Below are 23,441 nucleotides of genomic sequence, written 5' to 3'. Positions count from 1 at the left end.
CTTTGACAAAAGCCCGTACCGAGCTACTGAGCGTCTCTCCTGCAGAGTCTTCCACTGGAGTTTATCTATCATCTCCGTAACGCTTTCGCGATTACTAAATGATCCTGTAACGAAGCGCGCTGCTCTCCGTTGGATCTTCTCTCTGTCTTGTATCAACCCTATCTGGTACGGATCCCACACTGCTGAGCAGTATTCAAGCAGTGGGCGAACAAGCGTACTGTAACCTACTTCCTTTGTTTTCGGATTGCATTTCCTTAGGATTCTTGCAATTATTCTCTGTCTGGCATCTGCTTTACCGACAATCAACATTATATGATCATTCCATTTTAAATCACTCCTAATGCGTACTCCCACCGCCACAGGCCGTGCACTATGAGCAGGTGCTCGATCGTGTTGAAAGATGCAGTCGCCATCCCCGAATTGCTCTTCACCAGTGGGAAGCAAGTTGGTGCTTAAAACATCAATGTAGGCATGTACTGTGATAGTGCCACGCAAAACAACAAGGGGTGCAAGACCCCTCCATGAAAAACACGGCCACACCATAACACCACCGCCTCCGAATTTTACTGTTGGCACTACACACGCTGGCAGAGGGCGTTCACCGAGCATTCGCCATACCCACACCCTGCCATCGAATTTGTGTACCGCGATTCGTCACTTCACACAACGTTTTTCCACTGTTCAATCGTCCGATCTTTACGCTCCTTACAGCAAACGAGGCGTGATGTGTGGCCAATGAGCGGTCACTCGACCATGAAATCCAAGTTTTCTCACCTGCAGCGGATCCTGATGCAGTTTGCAATTCCTGTGTGATTGGTCTGGATAGATGTCTGCCTGTTACACATTAAGGCTAAGGCTAACCGGCTGATGACCTTATTCATTGCGGATGCACACGACTTGCACGAACTCTTATGGGCCCCGGTGGATTGTCTGCTGCGAGAAACAATTAAAATCGCTCAAAAGAGGAAAGGCCTCTGGACCTGATGGGATACCAGTTCAATTTTACACAGAGTACGCGAAGGAACTTGCCCCCCTTCTTGCAGCGGTGTACCGTAGGTCTCTAGAAGAGCGTAGCGTTCCAAAGGATTGGAAAAGGGCACAGGTCATCCCCGTTTTCAAGAAGGGACGTCGAACAGATGTGCAGAACTATAGACCTATATCTCTAACGTCGATCAGTTGTAGAATTTTGGAACACGTATTGTGTTCGAGTATAATGACTTTTCTGGAGACTAGAAATCTACTCTGTAGGAATCAGCATGGGTTTCGAAAAAGACGGTCATGTGAAACCCAGCTCGCGCTATTCGTCCACGAGATTCAGAGGGCCATAGACACGGGTTCCCAGGTAGATGCCGTGTTTCTTGACTTCCGCAAGGCGTTCGATACAGTTCCCCACAGTCGTTTAATGAACAAAGTAAGAGCATATGGACTATCAGACCAATTGTGTTATTGGATTGAGGAGTTCCTAGATAACAGGACGCAGCATGTTATTCTCAATGGAGAGAAGTCTTCCGAAGTAAGAGTGATTTCAGGTGTGCCACAGGGGAGTGTCATAGGACCGTTGCTATTCACAATATACATAAATGACCTGGTGGATGACATCGGAAGTTCACTGAGGCTTTTTGCGGATGATGCTGTAGTATATCGAGAGGTTGTACCAATGGAAAATTGTACTGAAATGCAGGAGGATCTGCTACGAATTGACGCATGGTGCACGGAATGGCAATTGAATCTCAATTTAGACAAGTGTAATCTGCTGCGAATACATAAAAAGAAAAATCCCTTATCATTTAGCTACAATATAGCAGGTCAGCAACTGGAAGCAGTTAATTCCATAAATTATCTGGGAGTAGGCATTAGGAGTGATTTAAAATGGAATGACCACATAAAACTAATCGTCGGTAGAGCAGATGCCAGACTGAGATTCATTGGAAGAATCCTAAGGAAATGCAATCCGAAAACAAAGGAAGTAGGTTACAGTACGCTTGTTCGCCCACTGCTTGAATACTGCTCAGCAGTGTGGGATCCGTACCAGAGAGGGTTGATAGAAGATATAGAGAAGATCCAACGGAGAGCAGCGCGCTTCGTTACAGGATCGTTTAGTAATCGCGGAAGTGTTACGGAGATGATGGATAAACTCCAGTGGAAGACTCTGCAGGAGAGACGCTCAGTAGCTCGGTACGGGCTTTTGTTCAAGTTTCGAGAACATACCTTCACCGAAGAGTCAAGCAGTATATTGCTCCCTCCTACGTATATCTCGCGAAGAGACCATGAGGATAAAATCAGAGAGATTAGAGCCCACACAGAGGCATACCGACAATCCTTCTTTCCACGAACAATACGAGACTGGAATAGAAGGGAGAACCGATAGAGGTACTGAAGGTACCCTCCGCCACACACCGTCAGGTGGCTTGCGGAGTATGGATGTAGATGTAGATGTAGATGTAATGGGTATAGTGGCAGGGGCGCTACGAATGTAGTGTATAGGCTATAAGTTGACAATGTAGCCGGCACGGTAGCTTAGCGTGTTCGGTCAGAGGGCTGCATGCTGTCTGTAATAAAAAAAAAAAAAAACTGAGTCAAAGAATCAACGATCCACGTGAACGGATGTCCACCCAGACCAAACGCTACGAGCAATATCGAACAAAATGAAAAAAAAGGGGTGGATAGAGCGTCTGCCATGTAATCAGTAGATCCCGGGTTCGAGTCCTGGTCGGGCACACATTTTTAACTTTCCCCGTTGATATGTATCAACGCCCGTCAGCTCCTAATGGTATTAATTTAAGTTTAATTTCATATTAGACATTACGATCCCCTTCAGCTGTCGGTGGTTTATGCCAGTCAACAGACGAGGTCGGCCTTTACGCTTTTGTGCTGTACGTGTCCCTTCACGATCCCACTTCACTATCACATCGGGCACAGTGGACCTAGGGATGTTTAGGAGTGTGGAAATGTCGCGTACAGACGTATGACACGAGTGACACCCAATCACCTGACCACGTTCGTAATCCGTGAGTTCCGCGGAGCTCCCCATTCTTGTTTCTCACGATGTGTAATGACTACTGAGGTCGCTGACATGGAGTAGCTGACAGTAGGTGGCAGGACAATACACCTAATACAGGGTGTTTCAAAAATGACCGGTATATTTGAAACGGCAATAAAAACTAAACGAGCCGCGATAGAAATACACCGTTTGTTGCAATATGCTTGGGACAACAGTACATTTTCAGGCGGACAAACTTTCGAAAATACAGTAGTTACAATTTTCAACAACAGATGGCACTGCAAGTGATGTGAAAGATATAGAAGACAACGCAGTCTGGGGGTGCACCATTCTGTACGTCGTCTTTCTGCTGTAAGCGTGTGCTGTTCACAACGTGCAAGTGTGCTGTGGACAACATGGTTTATTCCTTAGAACAGAGGATTTTTCTGGTGTTGGAATTCCACCGCCTAGAACACAGTGTCGTTGCAAAAAGACGAAGTTTTCAACGGAGGTTTAATGTAACCAAAGGACCGAAAAGCGATACAATAAAGGATCTGTTTGAAAAATTTCAACGGACTGGGAACGTGACGGATGAACGTGCCGGAAAGGTAGGGCGACCGCGTACGGCAACCACAGAGGGCAACGCGCAGCTAGTGCAGCAGGTGATCCGACAGCGGCCTCGGGTTTCCGTTCGCCGTGTTGCAGCTGCGGTCCAAATGACGCCAACGTCCACGTATCGACTCGCGCGCCAGAGTTTACACCTCTATCCGTACAAAATTCAAACGCGGCAACCCCTCAGCGCCGCTACCATTGCTGCACGAGAGACATTCGCTAACGATATAGTGCACAGGATTGATGACGGCGATATGCATGTGGGCAGCATTCGGTTTACTGACGAAGCTTATTTTTACCTGGACGGCTTCGTCAGTAAACAGAACTGGCGCATATGGGGAACCGAAAAGCCCCATGTTGCAGTCCCATCGTCCCTGCATCCTCAAAAAGTACTGGTCTGGGCCGCCATTTCTTCCAAAGGAATCATTGGCCCATTTTTCAGATCCGAAACGATTACTGCATCACGCTATCTGGACATTCTTCGTGAATTTGTGGCGGTACAAACTGCCTTAGACGACACTGCGAACACCTCGTGGTTTATGCAAGATGGTGCCCGGCCACATCGCACGGCCGACGTCTTTAATTTCCCGAATGAATATTTCGATGATCGTGTGATTGCTTTGGGCTATCCGAAACATACAGGAGGCGGCGTGGATTGGCCTCCCTATTCGCCAGACATGAACCCCTGTGACTTCTTTCTGTGGGGACACTTGAAAGACCAGGTGTACCGCCAGAATCCAGAAACAATTGAACAGCTGAAGCAGTACATCTCATCTGCATGTGAAGCCATTCCGCCAGACACGTTGTCAAAGGTTTCGGGTAATTTCATTCAGAGACTACGCCATATTATTGCTACGCATGGTGGATATGTGGAAAATATCGTACTATAGAGTTTCCCAGACCGCAGCGCCATCTGTTGTTGAAAATTGTAACTACTGTAATTTCGGAAGTTTGTCTGCCTGAAAATGTACTATTGTCCTAAGCATATTGCAAAAAACGGTGTATTTCTATCGCTGCTCGTTTAGTTTGTATTGCCGTTTCAAATATACCGGTCATTTCTGAAACACCATGTCCGGATACTTCTGATCACATAGTGTATATAGTGTATAAATATGTGCGCCTTGAGAGCAATTAATGGCCACTCAGTGCAGATGCACTCTTCGTCCGACCTCTTGCGGGGGTGAACATGAGGCTCCGAGCGATAGGGGTAATGGACAGTATATAGTGTGCGGCAAGTTGTGAATTTTGGTGGAACGTGAAGCTTGCTCAGATAGCCGAACACTGAAGACAACTGCCGTAAAGCGGGAAATTCGGTTCGGGATAAATTTTGACATTTCGCCATTGAATTTATTTCAGTGCCCGACTGCGGCTAATATCGGAATTTCAGTTTCGTCACACACTGCTATTTTTCATAAACTCGCTGTATCTTCCACTGTACATATTCTGTCAGTCTTTCAGATGAGCAATTTAGTAGCCCCGAAGTCCCTGTCACAAGGCAGAAGGGAATGTCCTCGTACATAGAAATAGAGGGTTATAGCTTTCAATACGTCGATGGCAGCCATATTGACCAGAAAACTTAGCAGTGTATGATTCCTATTTTGTCCAGGACTTGCGTCACTCAACGATATTATATGCTGCACATCTTACTATTTAATATTTTGTTGAATGTAGTCCAACAAAAAGCGGTTCATCAGGAGTTCCCTTGGCAATTCTTTCGTTGTGAACATAGTGTCACGTGGCTGACATTGCGTACTTTGCAGGAAAGGAACATCATTTAAGAAAATCAATAACCAGCGAAGCCATGCTCCAGTAGCTACATGTTTGAGACAGTCCACCTATGTGTTTACGAAAAAAAGAGAAAAAAATATATAAACTTTGTTGAATATACGCTTCCTGCATCTTGTAGCTCCTTTGAATTCCTCTTGCATAGCCGGGCGTTGTGGCCGGGCGGTTCTGGGCGCTTCAGTCCGGAACCACGCTGCTGCTACGGTCGCAGGTTCGAATCCTGCCTCGGGCAAGAATGTGTGTGATGTCCTTAGGTTAGTTAGGTTTAAGAAGTTCTAAGTCTAGGGGAGTGATGACCTCAGATGTTAAGTCCCATAGTGCTTAAGAGCCATTTGAACCTCTTGCATATCCGGGATATACTCCGTGTAAACATAATCGATCTGGTGTCTGGTTATATCCATACTCAATATCCATGTGCACCGTCTTCTCTTGTGATTTTCGAGAAGGGTATTTCCAACTATTAACGAGTTTTCGTTACAAAATCTGATCATTCTTGCATCTCTCCCGTTACCTTTACCAAATGAAAACTTAACCACGTCTTTCCTCTCGCCAACCACCGCCTTCTTAACATCCCTCACTATGATGCACGCCTTTTTTCCCCTCTCTCTCCACCAGCGATTCAGTTCTACTGTAGCACTCTTAAATCATCGTCAATGTGTTGGTTGTTTAGCATGTAGATACGTATTACAACTGTATCTTTCCTGTGAACTTTCAGCACCATCAATCCTCTATCTATTATTATAGATAGAGGATTCATGATGCTCCCTCCACCTTATGCATGTAGATGGAAACTGTCCATTTGTTGTTCCGTGCATAATCGACTGGAAACAGGCATATGAGAACGGTGGCGTGTATCTCTTTCTCTTTTTTTGCACATCGCGTCTTCCACGTTTTTATGTTTCATCCTCGCAGCCGGTTTTGTAATCCGATTCCCGTGACGTCTGTTAGATCTCGTGTAATGCCTACGTAACACGAGAAGCAAGAAGATGTAGGGGCGAAACAAAAGCGGGAGAGTGGGGAGGGGAGGCAGAAGAACTCGCTACAGAAGGAACTGCCACCTGTGGCTTGCAGAAAACAAAACACTAGCTCTCTGAAAAACAAAACGGTGCCGCGTCCTTTCTGCAAGCCGAGTGCAGAGCGCGGCGCCCGTGACGTAAGCAGCAGGTCGCCCGCGCATGCGCGGTGCCCCGCTGCGCCAGATACGAAAACAAAAGGCGAGCGCATCTGCTGCTTCCTGACGCGCATGCGCGCACGGCGCTGTAGCGGGAGTCGCGGAGCGTCACAAATAGAACTGCTCTGGAGGGACAACGCCCCCCCCTGGCCAGAAGCGCCGGGACTAAATCGGTCGCAGCTCCGCGCTGCCAGTTTTATGTGTGTGGCCGCCGCGTCGACAACGACGTGTGTGCATGCGAGTGCGTGTTTGATGTGCTGCGCGTCGCGAACGAACCGAAATTCGAAGGGACATTTGAAGAAGAGGCAGCAGTCGCGCGTTAGCGGTAGCGCATGCGCACTAACGATATTCGGCAGTTCGATGGGGCAGTTGAACGAGTAATCGGTGTCTGGCATCTGTCTAGGGCGCATGCGCAACAGTGATACTCGGCAGTTAGATGGGGCACCTGAACGAGCAATAGCGGTCTAGCGTTTGTCTACAGCGCATGCGCATTAGTTACGAAGCCCGGATGTGACACTGAATCACTGCGTCTGTCTGTTAACTTTCTTACTTGCTCCCCCAGCGTAACATTTCAGGTCATCCATTTGTTCATTCTCTGTATCCACTCTCTCGACTCCTTTGGAGAGCTTTTAAAGAAGACAAGCGAAACTGGCGCTGCGTTCTGTAACGCGACGAGCGAAATTGAATGAGCACGATTTTGGGCGATAAATTACAACTGTCTCGACAGTAGCGTATACTGAGCTACAAAATAAATTTTTCTCCCCTGTTTTCCAGATGATTTACCTTCTAAAGACAAATTTGATTGTACATATAACGTAAAAATTGCTACGCAAATCGATACTGAGAAACTATCTGCTATAATGCGGAAGTTTTTAACCACCTAGGCAGTCCATAAATTAGGGGGGAAAGCACTTTTTACGGTTGTCACATTTTATTTCGCATTGCTCCCTAAACAGCCACAGTGTTTTCGCTTCCTCGTCTCTGATCCACTAATCTCTACTTCTCCACATCTTGAAAAAAGAAAAGAGAAAGGAAAAATTCTTAGTGAAGAACTCAGCAAAAATTGGCGCGTAATGTGTGGGGAGAAAGAAATTATTTTCGCGAATCTAGTTGCTCGAATCTATCGAAACTTGCTTTGAAGTCTTGGAGTGCCGTGTTCACATCTCCTGCTTGTGGATATCAACACATTTCTGCGAGCACCAGTTGTCAGGACATGTGAAAGAGCGCTGGTGTTTGAAAAATTGCTGAGTGATTAATTGGCGCGTCGAAAGTGCTAAATGCAGTTTGCGAGCACAAACTGCCGGAATACACTGTGCCCCGACTCGGAACACAACAGTGAGCTACGCAAATAAATACTGGTGTGACGACAAGGATAGAAGACTGGAAAGGAGGCAGGGAAAGAACTGAGCGAGAAACAAAAGTGAATGCACCAAGTGAATATATGAAGAACTATGCGTGGCTGCATGCGGATCACGTGAAAGGTGCGTTTGTTCACAAAACTAGTATTTCTGCTTGTTTGAAACTATTATTATTACATTTGTTTACCTTTTGCACACTGGCTATTTTCCTCTTGAGCCTTGTAATGTTGTCATATGACACAGATTCCAGCTTATTTTAAGGTCCACAAAACCTTGCATTTTTATTTGTTTGCTGTTTTTCGTGGTCTGGATCATCTATTAGTGCCGAGTTCTTTGGAATGTAATTAATTTCGACAAAAACTTTGTTACATACACGTGAGGGCATTACTACTTCCACTAGAAAATGTGGCACATTTATTTCTACATTCGTAGGTAATCATGTCAACAATTTTTTTTAGACACTGCAAATAAATTCTTGCAACAGAGACTTCCATAAGAAATAAATGACAACTGTTGCAGATGTGTACCAAAGGGGCCATTGTTCAGTTCAATGGTTTTTTTTATCTGTTCAAAGAATGAAACTGTCAGAAACAGATAACTCTCTTCGTCCGTTATAAGACTATAAGACGCACTTTTTTCTTCGACAAATTGCCTCCGAAATTCAGATGCGTCATGTCGTTGTTGTTGTTGTTGTTGTGGTCTTCAGTCCTGAGACTGGTTTGATGCAGCTCTCCATGCTACTCTATCCTGTGCAAGCTTCTTCATCTCCCAGTACCTACTGCAACCTACATCCTTCTGAATCTGCTTAGTATATTCATCTCTTGGTCTCCCTCTACGGTTTTTACCCTCCACGATGCCCTCCAATACTAAATTGGTGATCCCTCGATGTCTCAGAACATGTCCTACCAACCGGTCCATTCCTCTTGTCAAGTTGTGCCACAAACTCCTCTTCTCCCCAATTCTATTCAATACCTCCTCATTAGTTATGTGATCTACCCATCTAACCTTCAGCATTCTTCTGTAGCACCACATTTCGAAAGCTTCTATTCTCTTCTTGTCCACACTATTTACCGTCCACGTTTCAGTTCCATACATGGCCACACTCCATACAAATACTTTCAGAAACGACTTCCTGACACTTAGATCTATACTCGATGTTAACAAATTTCTCTTCTTCAGGAACGCTTTCCTTGCCATTGCCAGTCTACATTTTATATCCTCTCTACTTTTACCATCATCAGTTATTTTGCTCCCCATATAGCGAAACTCCTGTACTGCTTTAAGTGTCTCATTTCCTAATCTAATTCCCTCAGCGTCACCCTACTTAATTCGACTATATTCCATTACCCTCGTTTTGCTTTTGTTGATGTTCATCTCCTATCCTCCTTTCAAGACACTGTCCATTCCGTTCAACTGCTCTTCCAGGTCCTTTGCTGTCTCTGACAGAATTACAATGTCATCTGCGAACTTCAAAGTTTTTATTTCTTCTCCGTGGATTTTAATTCCAACTCCGAATTTTTCCTTTGTTTCAAATGGTTCAAATGGCTCTGAGCACTATGGGACTTAACATCTATGGTCATCAGTCCCCTAGAACTTAGAACTACTTAAACTTAACTAACGTAAGGACATCACACAGCACCCAGTCATCACGAGGCAGAGAAAATCCCTGACCCCGCTGGGAATCACCTTTGTTTCCTTCACTGCTTGCTCAATATACAGATTGAACAGATGCGTCTTATTTCTTCGAAAAATTACCTCCAAAATTCATGTGCGTCTTATACTCGAAATTAATATAAAAAATGCCGTATTTGATTTAAAATTGCCGCCAGTGTAAAAAATTGCCATATATTCGGTGCCGCGAGAAGGTAACAATCTGGCAACATTGGATTCATCTGGAAGCAACAGTGCATCGTTGCGACGAACGCGAGTTGGGGTGGTTCACAAGCTTACTAACATGGATGTATACGTTGTTGTCAATTGTAAGTGGAAAAATAGACGTTGTAGACTTTCTTAATGAACTCGGTTTAGCCGCGCTTGCACTTCATGTTACTATAAGCCTTCTAGAGAGATAAATCAGTAAGTTAATTTGTATTTTCACCAAGTAATATCACATAGGACTGCACTCTTGGGTAAGTCACCATAAAAAAATAAAGTGTTCCTTATAGAAAAACGTACTATAAGATTAATTTATGGTGCTGACTGTCGATCATCTCGTAGATAGCTCTCAAAAGGCAGTTACTTTAATTGCAGTGCCACATATTTTCTCTCGTGAAATTTGTTGCAAATAACCCAGTAGAATGCAGAACTAGTAGTGGGATAATTACAATACCAGCACTGTTAATTGAAACTGTTTTAGCTCAGAAAGGGGCGGATAATGTTGTCAAACTTTTTAATCACTTTCTCTATTATGTTAAATTTGAAAGTAGATCTTACAAATCACTCATTGCGACCCATCCTAGAATATTGCTCTAGTGTGTGGGATCCGTACCGTATCGGACTAACAGGGGTTATTCTGTGTGTACAGAGAAGGGCAGCATGGATGATCACAGGTTTGTATAATCCGTGGGGGACTGCCACAGAGATACTAAAGGAACAGAATTCGAAGGCTCTTGCGGTTAGACGTAAACCATCCCGAGAAAGTCTGTTAACCAAGTTTCAAGAACCAGCTTTAAGTGGCTGCTGTAGGGATATACTACAACCCCATACCTATTACTGACACAGGGATCGTGAGGATAGGATTAGAATAATTACTGCACACGCACAGAGGCATTCAAACAATCTTTCTTCCCGCGCTCCATACGTGAATGGTACGGGAAGAAACCCTGATAACTGGCTTATTGAGACGTACCCTCTGCCATGCATCTCACGGTGGTTGTAATGTAGATGTAGGTGTAAAAGTTCCTACTGCCTAATTCCTTCTGCTTGACAGAACAATTTTTATTTTCAAACTTATAGTTAATATACAGCAATTTTGTTGTTAAATTAAATAGGCCCTTTTGTTTTATGTTGTGCGCACTCATCAGCTAGCAACCATATTTAAATACCAGTCAAGCTAATATTCTGTAGCACGTTGCACGACATCACGATACATCGTGCAAAGTGACCCACAGAACGCGTTACTGACCGAGTAACAAGCATAGAAATCGCTCGCGCGCGATTCTTTTTTCTTCGGTAAACAGGGCTGAAAGCGTAGCTATTACAGGGCTATTACAAATGATTGAAGCGATTTCATAAATTCACTGTAGCTCCATTCATTGACATATGGTCACGACACACTACAGATACGTAGAAAAATTCATAAAGTTTTGTTCGGCTGAAGCCGCACTTCCGGTTTCTGCCGTCAGAGCGCTCGAGAGCGCAGTGAGACAAAATGGCGACAGGAGCCGAGAAAGCGTATGTCGTGCTTGAAATGCACTCACATCAGTCAGTCATAACAGTGCAACGACACTTCAGGGCGAAGTTCAACAATAATCCACCAACTGCTAACCCCATTCGGCGATGGTATGCGCAGTTTAAAGCTTCTGGATGCCTCTGTAAGGGGAAATCGACGGGTCGGCCTGCAGTGAGCGAAGAAACGGTTGAACGCGTGCGGGCAAGTTTCACGCGTAGCCCGCGGAAGTCGACGAATAAAGCAAGCAGGGAGCTAAACGTACCACAGCCGACGGTTTGCAAAATCTTACGGAAAAGGCTAAAGCAGAAGCCTTACCGTTTACAATTGCTACAAGCCCTGACACCCGATGACAAAGTCAAACGCTTTGAGTTTTCGGCGCGGTTGCAACAGGTCGTGGAATAGGACGCGTTCAGTGCGAAACTTGTTTTCAGTCATGAAGCGACATTTTTTCTTAATGGTGAAGTGAACAGACACAATGTGCGAATCTGGGCGGTAGAGAATCCTCACGCATTCGTGCAGAAAATTCGCAGTTCACCAAAAGTTAACGTGTTTTGTGCAATCTCACGGTTTAAAGTTGATGGGGATATGCTGCGCCGAGTGTGGGAGGAACTTGATTATCGGCTTGATGTCTGCCGAATCACTAAAGGGGCACATATCGAACATTTGTGAATGCCTAAAAAACTTTTTGAGTTTTTGTATGTGTGTGCAAAGCATTGTGAAAATATCTCAAATAATAAAGTTATTGTAGAGCTGTGAAATCGCTTCAATCATTTGTAATAACCCTGTAGTTTTATCTAAACTTGAGCTGCCCGCATCTCAGACGCTAGGAGATAATACTGTGTTTACCTATCTTTTTCAGTGACAGATAAAAGGATTTCATCCGGAATTCACCGATAGCAGACGCCACTCCAAAGTTGCTGCCGCAAAGTCGACCTACTTTTCGATTCTTCTGCCTTACAATATGGAAGAACCGTAGCGACTTGTCTCGAATATCTGAATCCGTGCCGTATTTTTCAGGACGGGAGACACGCACCAACTGACATACAGCACTCTCCAAATTATCGGTAGGTACGAAGAAACATTTCCTGCATGATGCTGGGGGAAATTATAGTCTCTGTACCCGGGAACTGTGCCAGTTATCAGGGTTTCTTCCCGTTCAATTGACGTATGGAGCGCGGGAAGAATGAGCGTTTGAATACCTGTGTGTGTGTGTGTGCAGTAATTATTCTAATCTTATCCTCACGATTCCTGTGTCAGCGATAGGTAGCGTTTGTAGTACATCCCTACAGTATGAAACTTCCTGGAAGATTAAAACTGTGTGCCGGACCGAGACTCGAACTCGGAACCTTTGCCTTTCGCGGGCATGTGCTCTACCAACTGAGCTACCCAAGCACGACTCACGCCCCGTCCTCACAGCTTTACTTCTGCCAGTATCTCGTCTCCTACCTTCCAGACTTCACAGAAGCTCTCCTGCGAACCTAGCAGAACTAGCACTCCTGAAAGAAAGGATAATTCTTCTGCAGGATAATTCTTCTGGTGCAAATCTTTCGATTTGACGCCACTTCGGTGACTTGCGCGTCGATGGGGATGAAATGATGATGATGATGATGATGACGATGACGATTAGGACAACACAACACCCAGTCCCTGAGCGGAGAAAATCCCCGACCCAGCCGGGAACCGAACCCGGGCCCTTATGATTGACATTCTGTTGCCCGGACCACTCAGCTACTACCATTTAGTCAGACCCAAACTTTCCAATGTCGTCACCAATGCGTCTATGACCTGTACTCGTACATCCGTTATGTGTATTCCCGTATATGTCAGACATTGTACTTGAAAGACGCTTGCCTCGTATCGGCAGAGAAATACGATATTTGCAATGCCCGTGTTACTATGATTACGACGCAAAGTTTCTTTGGAGATGCATGCATCGTAAATATCGTCTATATTTCTTTTGGTTCGGATTTCGGGCTGCAGATCTCTTGGATACCAGTAGCACGTAGGGTGAATATACACTCCTGGAAATGGAAAAAAGAACACATTGACACCGGTGTGTCAGACCCACCATACTTGCTCCGGACACTGCGAGAGGGCTGTACAAGCAATGATCACACGCACGGCACAGCGGACACACCAGGAACCGCGGTGTTGGCCGTCGAATGGCGCTAGCTGCGCAGCATTTGTGCACCGCCGCCGTCAGTGTCAGCCAGTTTGCCGTGGCATACGGAGCTCCATCGCAGTCTTTAACACTGGTAGCATGCCGCGACAGCGTGGACGTGAACCGTATGTGCAGTTGACGGACTTTGAGCGAGGGCGTATAGTGGGCATGCGGGAGGCCGGGTGGACGTACCGCCGAATTGCTCAACAGGTGGGGCGTGAGGTCGCCACAATACATCGATGTTGTCGCCAGTGGTCGGCGGAAGGTGCACGTGCCCGTCGACCTGGGACCGGACCGCAGCGACGCACGGATGCACGCCAAGACCGTAGGATCGTACGCAGTGCCGTAGGGGACCGCACGGCCACTTCCGAGCAAATTAGGGACACTGTTGCTCCTGGGGTATCGGCGAGGACCATTCGCAACCGTCTCCATGAAGCTGGGCTACGGTCCCGCACACCGTTAGGCCGTCTTCCGCTCACGCCCCAACATCGTGCAGCCCACCTCCAGTGGTGTCGCGACAGGCGTGAATGGAGGGACGAGTGGAGACGTGTCGTCTTCAGCGATGAGAGTCGCTTCTGCCTCGGTGCCAATGATGGTCGTATGCGTGTTTGGCGCCGTGCAGGTGAGCGCCACAATCAGGACTGCGTACGACCGAGGCACACAGGGCCAACACCCGGCATCATGGTGTGGGGAGCGATCTCCTACACTGGCCGTACACCACTGGTGATCGTCGAGGGGACACTGAATAGTGCACGGTACATCCAAACCGTCATCGAACCCATCGTTCTACCATTCCTAGACCGGCAAGGGAACTTGCTGTTCCAACAGGACAATGCACGTCCGCATGTATCCCGTGCCACCCAACGTGCTCTAGAAGGTGTAAGTCAACTACCCTGGCCAGCAAGATCTCCGGATCTGTCCCCCATTGAGCATGTTTGGGACTGGATGAAGCGTCGTCTCACGCGGTCTGCACGTCCAGCACGAACGCTGGTCCAACTGAGGCGCCAGGTGGAAATGGCATGGCAAGCCGTTCCACAGGACTACATCCAGCATCTCTACGATCGTCTCCATGGGAGAATAGCAGCCTGCATTGCTGCGAAAGGTGGATATACACTGTACTAGTGCCGACATTGTGCATGCTCTGTTGCCTGTGTCTATATGCCTGTGGTTCTGTCAGTGTGATCATGTGATGTATCTGACTCCAGGAATGTGTCAATAAAGTTTCCCCTTCCTGGGACAATGAATTCACGGTGTTCTTATTTCAATTTCCAGGAGTGTATATTCTTGTATCAGCAACATTATATTCCGATAATTTTATCTTGGAACTCTTCCATTTGGTCCGTGTTTGCATAGAAAAACAATAATATGAAAAAATTGAGTCCGCCTTGATGCAAAACACCTTGTTATTTGTTTATTTCTTTATTCTGCCAAACTATTTTGTGCGGCAAATATTACCATCATCAGTGGTTTTTTTTAATCTAAAACATGCAGAAAATAGCATGGTTATACAAACACAGTAGCACATTATTACATTTTTAATATTCGTTTTTTGAACCACTTCCCCATCACACAAAGAGACATAAACAATGAACAGAAGTCGACAGAAGTCGTCCTAATTCGCGCTACAGTTTTCCATAGCTTTTCTCGCCACATGCGATACACCTCTCGCGACACACGCGAACAGCAAGATGGCGTAATAGTCTGGATCAGAAACAAAGTGTGAAAGTTTTGTTTTCCTGTGTATAAAAGCAGCTACATTCCATCCGAAGAACGTGAGTACACGAATAGCTAAGTAAGAGCTCAGTACACACCAAATAACTGGTTTCCACAACACTACTACAGCCCCAAGTATATATTGCTGACATAACCTTTTAGTATTTTGTTTACTAACAGCCACTCACATGGCTGCAGATCACATGATGTTCGCTCAGTAAGAAACGGCAACAGAAAAAAGCGCATAGAAAATATGTCGCAAACAGCGACAATAATCGTTAAAACATGCTGTAGCATACAATAAATAAGGTACTAAGAAAGTATCCATAGAAAACTATATTTCAAAAAACTAATAGTAAAAATGTAATAATGTGCTACTGTCTTTTGGTTAAAATTCTATTAGTGGTTTTGTCCAAGCTGATGGTACTGTTTGGTGGCAGTTATGTATTACATTACCTATTTTAAATTCTAGGCACTATGTTCGTAAGTGGAATGATGATGGATTATGCATACTTGTGGTAAGCTGATGTTGTGTGACCTGAGGATGATATTTCAGATCGAAACTAGATTCGTATAGCACCTGTCACGTGTTCAAAAGTAGTTGTTTTGAGAGGGGAAGGAAGTAAGAAAATAGAGCCTAAAAGTTAAGTGGAATATTGTGGAAGGAAACATGATGAGAAACTGTGAAAGTATAGGCAATATGTATGGATTAAAGGTGAAATGACACGTTACAATTAGTGAAGAGGGCGGGAGACACGAAATAATGGAGGGGAGGGGAGGACGAGGAATAAAAGAAGTAACTTGTAACTATGGGATAAGGGGAATAAAGCTCGTTTGAACTAACTGGCAGGACGGGGAAACTGCAAAGAATGGGATGACCAGTAAGTGAGATATAAGCGAAATGTTAGTATAGGGTAAAGAGAAGCAAACACACTTGAACTAGTAAGGTAGATGAGGGAGCAGGACCGCCCGGGGTGGCCGAGCGATTCTAGGCGCTACAGTCTGGAACCGCGCGACCGCTACCGTCGCAGGTTCGAATCCTGCCTCGGGCATGGATCTGTGTGATGTTCTTAGGTTAGTTAAGTTTAAGTAGTTCTAAGTCCTAGGGGACTGATGACCTCAGAAGTTGTCCCGTAGTGCTCAAAGCCATTTGAACCATTTTTTGAGGGAGCAGGAAAGAAATTAGTATGAAGGCTTTCACGACCGGATGATATATCTTCTGGTAAACCTTCCGGGATGTAAGGTCGTGGTCCATGAAACTCTTCAGCTCCTAACGTTTCGTCCAGCGCAGCTCTGGACGAAACGTTAGGAGCTGAAGAGTTTCATGGACCACGACCTTACATCCCGGAAGGTTTACCAGAAGATAGGAAAGAAATTGCCTGGTAAAAAAAGTGAAGCGTGCAGAAGACATGACTGGATGTCAGTGCATCTTCATTCACATACACACCATGATGTATATGTAAATTGTTAGAGTTGGAAAGTTCTGTGAAAGGTAGAACGGTCACCAGAGTTCATTAATTTTTTTCTGTTTTGCTACCAGACCTAGTAGGGTATACAACACACGTGAAAAGCGTCAGTTGCTGAGTGATCATTTTCTGAAGAGTTCTGTTTCTGCCAGTCACACATGATCCCACCCGGTATTAATTGTGAGTTTTTTTTTTGTTTTTTAAGGGTGAGTACGATGCCAAACGGCCGACTGGGAGCAGGAGAGGCACTACAGGACATTTTAATTTCTGCTGTCCTGAATACAGGGTTGATGGGTTCCATTACAAAATATACACGTTTGAATTCCACAGACCGAAATACAGTGAGTGCGATAGGAGAATGCTGTGTGAAGAGGCTTGGCACTTTGGCACACTTAAGACAAAATAACATGCCTTTTATTTCCTCGAACATATATGTTGTATATTTTACATCTACATCTACATCCATACTCCGCAAGCCACCTGACGGTGTGTGGTGGAGGGTACCTCGAGTACCTCTATCGGTTCTCCCTTCTATTCCAGTCTCGTATTGTTCGTGGAAAGAAAGATTGTCGGTATGCCTCTGTGTGGGCTCTAATTTCTCTGATTTTATCCTCACTGTCTCTTCGCGAGATATACGTAGGAGGGAGCAATATACTGCTAGACTCTTCGGTGAACGTATGTTCTCGAAACTTTGACAAAAGCCCGTACCGAGCTACTGAGCGTCACTCCTGCAGAGTCTTCCACTGGAGTTTATCTATCATCTCCGTAGCGCTTTCGCGATTACTAAATGATCCTGTAACGAAGCGCGCTGCTCTCCGTTGGGTCTTCTCTATCTCTTCTATCAACCCTATCTGGTACGGATCCCACACCGGTGAGCAGTATTCAAGCAGTGGGCGAACAAGCGTACTGTAACCTGCTTCCTTTGTTTTCGGATCGCGTTTCCTTAGGATTCTTCCAATGAATCTGGCATCTGCTTTACCGACGATCAACATTATATGATCATTCCATTTTAAATCACTCCTAATGCCTACTCCCAGATAATTTATGGAATTAACTGTTTCCAGTTGCTGACCTGCTATATTGTAGCTAAATGATAAAGGATCTTTCTTTCTATGTATTCGCAGCACATTACACTTGTCTACATTCACATTCAATTGCCATTCCCTGCACCATCTGTCAATTCGTTGCAGATCCTCCTGCATTTCGGCACAATTTTCCATTGTTACAACCTCTCGATACACCACAGCGTCATCTGCAAAAAGCCTCAGTGAACTTCCGATTTTATCGACAAGGTCATTTATAGATCTTGTGAATAGCAACGGTCCTACGACACTCCCCTGCGGCACACCTGAAATCACTCCTACTTCGGAAGACTTCTCCCCGTTGAGAAAGATGTGTGTTACGATGTGAACATATTTTTGAAAAATCGATCTTTTCTTTGAATTTTTGGCGTCCTATCTCAAACGCTCGAGAAGGAGTAGGGGGCGGTACTGTTTTTGCCCCGGTTCGTAAACATCGTAGATCCGCGGCTGAGAATGGGAGGAGAAGGCCAAGAAGGAAATGAAAAATATGAGCAGATGACAAGAGTAAGCTAACACTTATAAAGTAGTGGGGAGGGGCAAATCACAGGAAAGTAGTAGGAGGAAGAGGAGTGGCAGATGCAGTTACGAAATGACGGAAGACTATTGAACTAATGAGGAAGATGAAATTGTAAAGAAGAGAAGAATTTACCTGTGATTAGAATAAGGAAATACAGAAGGAGGTAGTTTGTTTTGGAGCCAGTGAGGTGGAAGGGGCGTGGGATGAATGGCTTGGTAGAGGAAGTGCAGACGGAGGAAGAGATGGGCGTGTCTGGTGGTGTGACCGGCGGAGCGCAGCTGGTGCGTCGTTATGCAAGTCTCACTGCGCATCGTGGGCGAGTCTGCAATTGTGTGCCAAGTGGGCCACAATAGCCGCGGCCGGCTGCTGCTTATTGGGGCAGGGATACGTCAGGCGCAGAGCGAGCCAGTGCTGGGACCCACACCGCACGTATCGGCCACGCCGTTTGAGCCCAGCAGCTAAACACGCGAAGCAGCGGCGACACTTGGATCGTGTACAAATTGAGAAATGGTTCAAATGGCTCTAAGCACTATGGGACTTAACTTCTGAGGTCATCAGTCTCCTGGAACATACACTCCTGGAAATGGAAAAAAGAACACATTGACACCGGTGTGTCAGATCCACCATACTTGCTCCGGACACTGCGAGAGGGCTGTACAAGCAATGATCACACGCACGGCACAGCGGACACACCAGGAGCCGCGGTGTTGGCCGTTGAATGGCGCTAGCTGCGCAGCATTTGTGCACCGCCGCCGTCAGTGTCAGCCAGTTTGCCGTGGCATACGGAGCTCCATCGCAGTCTTTAACACTGGTAGCATGCCGCGACAGCGTGGACGTGAACCGTATGTGCAGTTGACGGACTTTGAGCGAGGGCGTATAGTGGGCATGCGGGAGGCCGGGTGGACGTACCGCCGAATTGCTCAACACGTGGGGCGTGAGGTCTCCACAGTACATCGATGTTGTCGCCAGTGGTCGGCGGAAGGTGCACGTGCCCGTCGACCTGGGACCGGACCGCAGCGACGCACGGATGCACGCCAAGACCGTAGGATCCTACGCAGTGCCGTAGGGGACCGCACCGCCACTTCCCAGCAAATTAGGGACACTGTTGCTCCTGGGGTATCGGCGAGGACCATTCGCAACCGTCTCCATGAAGCTGGGCTACGGTCCCGCACACCGTTAGGCCGTCTTCCGCTCACGCCCCAACATCGTGCAGCCCGCCTCCAGTGGTGTCGCGACAGGCGTGAATGGAGGGACGAATGGAGACGTGTCGTCTTCAGCGATGAGAATCGCTTCTGCCTTGGTGCCAATGATGGTCGTATGCGTGTTTGGCGCCGTGCAGGTGAGCGCCACAATCAGGACTGCATACGACCGAGGCACACAGGGCCAACACCCGGCATCATGGTGTGGGGAGCGATCTCCTACACTGGCCGTACACCACTGGTGATCGTCGAGGGGACACTGAATAGTGCACGGTACATCCAAACCGTCATCGAACCCATCGTTCTACCATTCCTAGACCGGCAAGGGAACTTGCTGTTCCAACAGGACAATGCACGTCCGCATGTATCCCGTGCCACCCAACGTGCTCTAGAAGGTGTAAGTCAACTACCCTGGCCAGCAAGATCTCCGGATCTGTCCCCCATTGAGCATGTTTGGGACTGGATGAAGCGTCGTCTCACGCGGTCTGCACGTCCAGCACGAACGCTGGTCCAACTGAGGCGCCAGGTGGAAATGGCATGGCAGGCCGTTCCACAGGACTACATCCAGCATCTCTACGATCGTCTCCATGGGACAACAGCAGCGTGCATTGCTGCGAAAGGTGGATATACACTGTACTAGTGCCGACATTGTGCATGCTCTGTTGCCTGTGTCTATGTGCCTGTGGTTCTGTCAGTGTGATCATGTGATGTATCTGACCCCAGGAATGTGTCAATAAAGTTTCCCCTTCCTGGGACAATGAATTCACGGTGTTCTTATTTCAATTTCCAGGAGTGTAGAACTACTTAGACCTAATTAACCTAAGGACATCACACACATCCATGCCCGAGGTAGGATTCGAACCTGCGACCGTAGCAGCCGCGTGGTTCCCGACTGAAGCGCAGAACCGCTCGGCCACAGCGGCCGGCTAATTACCTCTGCCGTAGCAGCATCCACACCAGACTTAGAACGAACCCACGCTGGAGTGCCCAAAGCGTAGAACACAAAACGCTTTCTGTTGGCCAGACAGCATTGTTACTAGATGGTGGTGGTGGTGGTGGTTAGTGTTTAACGGCCCGTCGACAACGAGGTCATTAGAGACGGAGCGCAAGCTCGGGTTAGGGAAGGATTGGGAAGGAAATCGGCCGTTGCCCTTTCAAAGGAACCATCCCGGCATTTGCCTGAAACGATTTAGGGAAATCACGGAAAACCTAAATCAGGATGGCCGGAGACGGGATTGAACCGTCGTCCTCCCGAATGCGAGTCCAGTGTGCTAACCACTGCGCCACCTCGCTCGGTTTGTTACTAGAACTGAAGTGGCCGCACGCTGCTGCTACCTAGAGGCAACCATAAAAAACTCGACAGTTTGCTCTTGCCAACACACACATCTCAAATAGCATAATAGTTGAGATTTTTTTTAAATCGGGTGATTCTTCTTCATACTCCCTATATTACACTAACCTGCGGCACACCTGACGACACCCTACCCTCTGATGAACACCCTCTGTGGAGAACAACATATTGGGTTCTGTTTCTTAAGAAGTCTTCGAGCCCCTCACATGTCTCGAAACCTATCCGTACGCTTGGACTTTCAGTAGCAGCCTACAGTAGGAAAATTGGAAATGTGTCTAAGTTACCTATAGGATCAAACTGCTGAGGTCGTCCGTCCCTAGGCTTACATACTACTTAATCGAACTTTAACTTACGTTAAGGACAACAAACACACCCATGCCCGAGGGAGGACTCGAACCTCCGACGGGGGGAGCTGCGCGAACCGTGACAATGCGCCTTAGACATCGCGGCTATACCGCGTGGCTCCTATAGTCAGGGAACCTGTCAAATACACTACTAACCATTAAAATTGCTACACCACGAAGATGCAGTGCTACACACAAGACGCGAAATTTAACCGACAGGAGGAAGATGATGTGATATGCAAATTATTAGGTTGTCAGAGCATTCACACAAGGTTGGCGCCGGTGGCGACACCTACAACGTGCTGACAGAGGAAAGTTTCCAACCGATTTCTCATACACAAACAGCAGTTGACCGGCGTTGTCTGGTGAAACGTTGTTGTGATGCCTCGTGTAAGGAGGAGAAATGCGTACCATCACGTTTGCCGGCCGGAGTGGCCGAGCGGTTCTAGGCGCTATAGTCTAGAACCTTGCGACCGCTATGTTCGAATCCTGCCTCGGGCATGGATGTATGTGATGTGCTTAAGTTAGGTAGGTTTAAGTAGATCTAAGTTCTGGGCAACTGATCACCTTAGATATTAAGTCCCATAGTGCCCAGAGACATTTGAACCATTTGGACCATCACGTTTCCGACTTTCATAAAGGTCGGATTGTAGCCCATCGCGATTGCGGTTTATCGTATCGCGACATTGCTGCTCGCGTTGCTCGAGATCCAATGAGTGTTGGCAGAATATGGAATGGCTGGGTTCAGGAGGGTAATACGGAACGTCGTGCTGGATCCCAACGGCCTCGTGTCACTAGCAGTCGAGATGACAGGCATCTTATCCGCACGGCTGTAACGGATCGTGTAGCCACGTCTCGATCCCTGAGTCAACAGATGGGGACGTTTGCAAGACCATCTGCACGGACAGTTCGGCGACGTTTGCAGCAGAATGGACTATCAGCTCGGAGACCGTGGCTGCGGTTACGTTTGTCGCTGCATCACAGACAGCAGCGCCTGAAATAGTGTACTCGGCGACGAACCTGGTTGCTCGAATGGCAAAACGTCATTTTTTCGGACGAATCCAGGTTCTGTTTACAGCATCACGATGGTCGCATCCTTGTTTGGCGACATCGCGGTGAACGCACATTGGAATCGTGTAGTCGTCATCGCCATACTGGCGTATCACCCGGCGTGGTGGTATGGGGTGCCATCGGTTACGCGTCTCGGTCACCTCTTGGTTGGCATTGACTGCACTTTGGACAGTGGACATTACGTTTCAGATGTGTTACGACCCGCGGCTCTACCCTTCATTCGATCGCTGCGAAACCGTACATTTCAGCAGGATAATGCACGACCGCACATTGCAGGTTCAAAAATGGTTCAAATGGCTCTGAGCGCTAAGGTACTTAACATCCATGGTCATCAGTCCCCTAGAACGTAGAACTACTTAAACCTAACTAACCTAAAGACGTCACACAACACTCAGTCATCACGAGGCAGAGAAAATCCCTGACCCCGCCGGGAATCGAACCGGGGCGTGGGAAGCGAGAACGCTACCGCACGACCACGAGCTGAGGACACGTTGCAGGTCCTGTACGGGCCTTTCTGGACACAGAAGATGTCCGACTGCTGCCCTGGCCAGCACATTCTCCAGATCTCTCACCAATTGTAAACGTCTGCTCAATGGTGGCCGAGCAACTGGCTCGTCACAATACGCCAGTCACTACTCTTGATGAATAGTGGTATCGTGTTCAAGCTGCATGCGCAGCTGTACCTGTAGACGCCATCCAAGCTCTGTTTGACTCAATGCCCAGGCGTATCAAGGCCGTTATTACGGCCAGAGGTGGTTGTTCTGGGTAGTGGTTTCTCAGGATCTATGCACGCAAATTGCATGAAAATGTAATCACATGTCAGTTATAGTAAAATATATTTGTCCAATGAATACCCGTTTATCACCTGCATTTATTGTTGGTGTAGCAATTTTAACGGCCAGTAGTGTACTTACAGGAATCCTAGGAATGTGGAACCCGTCTGCTGTCCTTGATCTGTGGCAAGCCCCGCCAAGTGTTCCGGAGCGCTCACACCGGCAACCCACGCTTGTAACAGCGAGTTCCCGGAGCCCGGCTGTCGCCGAGTGTCCCACGCGGTTCAAGACTCGGACCTCGACAATTACGTTACGTCACCGCACATCGCGGCACTGCCTGGCAGCTGTCCCGGCTCGGCTGCCATCCGCTGACGCCACGCCAGGTCACGGGGCTAAAGGCTTTTGGCAGTGCGGTGTCGGCTTTCAGCCTCGCGACGACGGAGAACTTCAACCTGGTTCCAAATTGC

The 23,441-nt window shown here is 47.1% G+C and overlaps 1 protein-coding gene across 2 annotated transcripts in view; it reads left to right on the top strand.

Annotated features, from left to right (window-relative positions):
- Positions 1-23,441, top strand: part of LOC126108680 (nostrin) — a 675,422-nt gene that overhangs the window by 268,601 nt on the left and 383,380 nt on the right. The window contains exon 1 of one of the 2 annotated variants that reach the window (XM_049913992.1): positions 7,110-8,029. The exons of the other annotated variant lie outside the window; for it this stretch is intronic. The gene's annotated coding sequence lies outside the window, so the exon portion shown is untranslated. Of the gene's footprint in view, positions 1-7,109; positions 8,030-23,441 lie in introns of those variants that run through there. 2 annotated transcript variants of the gene reach the window in all.

Source organism: Schistocerca cancellata, chromosome 11 (genome assembly GCF_023864275.1).
Source record: "Schistocerca cancellata isolate TAMUIC-IGC-003103 chromosome 11, iqSchCanc2.1, whole genome shotgun sequence".
In the NCBI taxonomy this organism is placed as follows: domain Eukaryota; kingdom Metazoa; phylum Arthropoda; class Insecta; order Orthoptera; family Acrididae; genus Schistocerca; species Schistocerca cancellata.
Note: the sequence above shows the minus strand (reverse complement) of the source record. Positions and strands in the feature narration are given on the sequence as shown.